The sequence below is a fragment of the Pelodiscus sinensis genome, chromosome 4 (assembly GCF_049634645.1).
Source record: "Pelodiscus sinensis isolate JC-2024 chromosome 4, ASM4963464v1, whole genome shotgun sequence".
Taxonomy (NCBI): Eukaryota; Metazoa; Chordata; order Testudines; family Trionychidae; genus Pelodiscus; species Pelodiscus sinensis.
The window spans coordinates 63336295-63341242 of record NC_134714.1 but is presented as its reverse complement, the minus strand read 5'-3'; the positions used below and the strand labels follow the sequence as shown (position 1 = coordinate 63341242).

General features: G+C 56.9%; 1 pseudogene; it reads right to left on the bottom strand.

The window, feature by feature from the left end:
* Positions 1–420: 420 nt before the first annotated feature.
* On the bottom strand, positions 421–3283 carry LOC102451917 (cytochrome P450 1B1 pseudogene; annotated as a pseudogene).
* Positions 3284–4948: the final 1665 nt, after the last annotated feature.

Genomic DNA, 4948 nt, shown 5'->3' with positions numbered 1-4948 from the left:
CGTCTGTGTCAGTAACTCGGGCGGTTCGCAAAGACAGCGCTTCTTTTCAGCCACTCCGTCCGTCTTGCCTCAGACCCCGGCCACACACACGCCGGGTCAGCTTTCCCCTTGCCCCTTGCGGGATAGCGGATGCGTCCGATCTTTAGAGGGCGAGAATCGCTGCGCCTCGCGACCCGCCAAAAGGAAGGCAGGAGCGTGACTACCGCGCCCCTGGCTCCACCAATCCCAAACGGACTGAAGCTGCTTGGGAGTCGGGGCTGAACTCCCGGCGCAAGCAGGCAAGTGGGGAGCAGTGGGCAGAAAGGATCGCTGTCCAGGAGCTCGGAGCCGGAGTCTCTGTTCCCTCCTCCCGGCTGGAGGGGACAGAAATTCACCCCAAGGGGCTTCCGACTTTCCCGGGAAGGGGAGTAACTGCCCTGCGCGGGGGAGAAAACGCCTCGAGCAAGCGCCGAGCCTACCTAAAGCTATGCGGAGCGCGCTGCCGCTGGCACTGGCTATAGGCGCAGCGAGGGGGGCGCCGCTGGCGAGCCCCGCGCAGCACCCCGAGGGCTGGGGAGGAGGGTGGTTCTTCACAGGGCATCGGCGGGCAGGCAGCCCTGGGGGGCGTCTCTTCTTTTCACAGAGACGGTGAAGGGCAGGGGTTTGAGCGCCAGCCCGTGCACGCAGTCCATGGTGAGCCGCTCGGCCGGGTTGGACTCGAAGATGCACTGGTGCAGGAGGATGGCGGTGAAGAGGAAGATCTGGAGCTTGGAAAGCTGGTCGCCGATGCACCGCCTCTGGCCGATGGAGAAGATCATGACGCCGCACGTCAGGTCCCGGTCCAGCTTCTGCTCCTGGTCCAGGAAGCGGGCCGGGTCGAAGACATGCGGGTCCTTCCACTTGTGCCGGTCGTGGTTGACCGACCACTGGTTGACGAAGACCACCGTGTCCTTGGGGATGCGGAAGCCCTGCAGCTCCACGTCGGCGGTGGTGGCGTGCGGGATGGTGACCGGCACGAAGCTGCTGAAGCGCAGCGTCTCGTAGATGAAGGCTTCCAGGTAGGGCAAGCAGCTGCGGTCCTCGACAGTGGGCAGCCGGGCCCGGCCCACCACGCGGTCCAGCTCGGCCTGCAGCTGGCGCTGGAGGTGCGGGTGCTTGAGCAGCAGCAGCAGGACCCAGCAGAGGGCGGTGGAAGTGGTGTCCTGGCCGGCCCCGAAGATGTCGGTCATGGTGCCCTCCACGTAGTCCGGGCTGAGCCCCCCCGGCGCCCGGCTGCCGTCGCCCTGCTCGATTTGGCCGATGACGGCGTCGCTGATGTCGCGGGTGAGCCCCGGGTCGTAGGTGCGCCGGTGCTGGGCCACCTTGGCCTTGACGAAGTCGTGCAGCTCCTGGTTGAGCGCCTGGAAGTCGCGGAAGACGCTGCGCACGGGGTTGGGGAAGCGCTGCAGCCAGGGCAGCACGTCCACCAGGCTGCCCGCCCCCACCGTCTGCCCGAACTTGTCGTTGCGGCCCAGCAGCGCCCGGAACTCGCCGTCGTCGTGCCCGTAGCGCTGGCCGAAGCACAGGGCGCAGATCACGTTGGCGTTGGCCACGGTGAAGAGCGGGCAGGGGTCGAAGTAGGCGCCGCCCGCGCCGCGCCGCAGGAAGCCGCGGATCAGTTCCCGCGCCTCCGCCGCCACGTGCTGCTCCAGCAGGCGCCGGCTGTGGCCGCTGGCGGTGGAGAAGGCGCGCAGGCTGGCGTGGGCCAGGCGGCGGTGGGCGAGCCAGCGCGGGCTGTAGCGGCCGAAGGCCATGCTGCGCCCGCCCGACACCAGGCGGAAGGAGGGGAAGTCGGGGCGGCCGGCGAACTGGGCGCCCTGCCGCACCAGGGCCTGGCGGATGGTCGCCTCCCCGTTGAGCACCACCACGGGCCGCCGGCCCAGCCGCAGCTGGAAGACGTCGCCGTAGCGCTGGGCCATCCGGCAGAAGGTGAGGTGGGGCAGGCGGCCCAGCTGCAGCACGTTGCCCAGCAGCGGCCAGGCGAAGGGACCGGGCGGGCTCCCGCGCTGCGGCCTCAGGCGCTGCCTGGCCCACAGGCAGAGGAAGAAGGCGCTGGCCAGGAGCAAGGCGGGCCGGGCTGTGTCCTTGAGCCAGGCGGCCGGCTCCCCGGGGCTGCCGCTCCTCTCCCCTCCTGTGGCCATGGCGCGGCTCCCGCCCAGCGCTGGGTGCTGGCCACCGGGCCTGAGGAAGAGCCTTAGGAGCCTCTTGTGACCCCTACGCCGTCGGGGGGGGGGGGGAATCTCCGTCCAGCCCAGACACTGGCTCAGTCAGCACCTGAACCGTCTAGGAGCCTCCCTCGTGCGCTTCCCCAGAGACCCGGGAGGTCCCTAGGGATCCCTCAGCGGGCTCCAGGCTCTCGCGGGCTCACCCTGAGTTCCTACAGTTTCTGCTGGAGCGCATGAGTTTCTTCAGATTGCCCTGCCCGGTTGATCTGTACCAGAGAGCGGGGGATTTGTTGCCTGTGTCTTCGCCTGGTAATTTCTGTGCTAGTCTTCCCTGAGATCCCCCCTCTCTGCTCTGGTGATTTGGAAGGGTGCATGCCCTGGCTTTATAGCCGCCTTGAAAGGGGCTGAGCCTCTCTCCTCCCATTGTGGTGGTCCCGCAGTCCCCCGAAAAGTCCGTGCGAAGCGGTTACGTGGTTTCGTCCCGGAGAGAATTGAAACAGCAGATTCATCCATCAAAAGAGGAAAGTCTGCAACTTTCCAAACTCTTCCCTGTGCCAAAGGCAACACGGTTCCCGGAGCAGCAGCAGCAGCAGGAGGAGGAGAACTTTTACCACGGGTCTCTGTGAGGCGCCTGAACAGTCTTTCCTCACTGGGGGACTTATGCACAAGGAAGGGATATTCTTTTGTGCTGTGAAAGAGACGCTTTCTCGCTTCCCAGTTTGTTAATGGCTGCTGAATGTCTGATACAGCCTTTGAAGAAGTAATCTGCTTCTCACCTGCAGGGCCATCTGTTTCTCTTTTTTTGTCACCCTTACAAAGTAGCCCAGGTAATTAACACCGAAGCAGTGAGATTAGTCTATCAGAAAATTAGGAGTCAGGACACCTGAGCTGTAACACTAACTGGTTGTAACTTTAAAACAACTTTCTTCCTCTCTGTGCCTGACTTTTTCCCTCTATAAAATGGGGTTCAAATTTTTGTGAAGGGCTTGGTGATCCCCAGAGGGAAAGAGTTACAGAAGTGCAATCTATTCTGAGGTGGGGGCCAGCATTTTAGGGTGACTTCCTTGATTGTTCCTAGGCAGAAGTTGCCTGTAGGATACACTGTAAGTTCATGGTTTTCTTAAGACCAGATGTAGAACAAGGAGGAATCAGCCAGGGCAGAGTGATGGTGGGGAGGGGAAGAGGATGTAGAGAGATCCTGTTATGTTTCCAGCTCTGCCAAGGGCTTGCAGTGCGATTTTTGGGTAAATCATAAAGCTGTCCCATCCCTCATATTCCTTTTTCTGTAAATAAAGTGTGTGAGTGTTTATGGATTAAATAAAAAGCTAAGCTAATTCTTGCCATTTGGTGTTAAGTTGTGGATACAATCGTGCCTATACAAAATACTCAGACCACCAGGTATAAAGAGGCAAATAAAATCAAAAGAGTACAGTATAAAAACATGCATACTCCTCTTATGGGATAGGTGGCTGTCAGAATTAATTCCCTTATCAAGCATATTTTCTTAGTGGTGCATGTTATAACTGTATGATATCTGTGTTATTACTGGTTCACCTTGATCTGTGAAGAGTGTCTGAGAATGACCTTAATAGGGTAGGGGTGAGGAATCAAAGATATTAGCACAATTTGCTATGGAGAGAGCAGCTGTGAGTACTAGTGGAGAGGGTCAGAATTGATTCTGTGCAGTCCATATACCACAGAATACTGTAGTGCCTAGAACACAAAAATCAAGTTGATTTTATTGTCACATGCTGTGGTGATGATTCCACTACTTCATCATATCTTTGAAGGGCTTTATAGCCATTGCCTACTGAATCCTCATAATACTTGGAGAGAGGGAGAGAAGAAGGTAGAATTGCCTAATACATTTCAGCTCCAGCTTGTTAAATTCCTTTTTAGAGTTGCATATGCAAACTGAGCAGTTCTGTTGCCCAACCACTTTTATAGGCATGCTGTCAGTACATGCTCTAATCAATTAATTGGAAAAAGAAATTGGCTTGATTTTTATCTCAGTTCACCTACAGACCTGATCAGAAAGCTTAAAGTTAACTATTTAGGGCCAGCCTGTAGGAATTTTTCAGACTAGGGAGTTTGCTATGTTATGACAAGGAAGAGGGAAGGTCTCCCATCACTACCTGCTCCCGCACTGTGCCCTGCTGCCGCTTCTAGACACTTCTCTTGGAGAGAGGCCACATTAGGAATTGAGGGCAGGAATAGGAGAGAATTTGCAAGGAACAGCAACTGATCCAGACAGGGAGCTTAAGCCAACAGTGAAGACATGCTAGGCCACTAGCCAGTTAGAGTGGGGTAGGCAGCTTTTCCAGGGCATGGTGGGGGCAGGGAACTAGAAAACTGCAAGGTGTGTGTATGTGTGTGTTGGTCTCATTTAGCCAGTTATATGGGCCCAGATCCACAAAGGCATTCAGGCTCTTCAGATCCGTGCAGGTGAAGAAGCCTAAATACCTTTGTGGATCTGGACCATGGGGAATATGAGCTTACTGCTAGATTACAGAGCAAATTCCACTATTTGATCTGAGGAAATGGGTCTGGCCCATGAAAGCTCATCACCTAATAAACCATCTTGTTACTCTTTAAAGTGCTACATAGTCCTGTTTTTTGTTTCAGCTAGACCAGACTAACACAACTACATTTCTATTCCTGATCACCTGAAGGCTTTCACTGCTGCTCCCATTGGCCAGAACCAAAGCCAATGGGATCAGCAGGAGGCGGTGCCTGGAAGCAGCAGGAGACACAGAGTCAGGTAA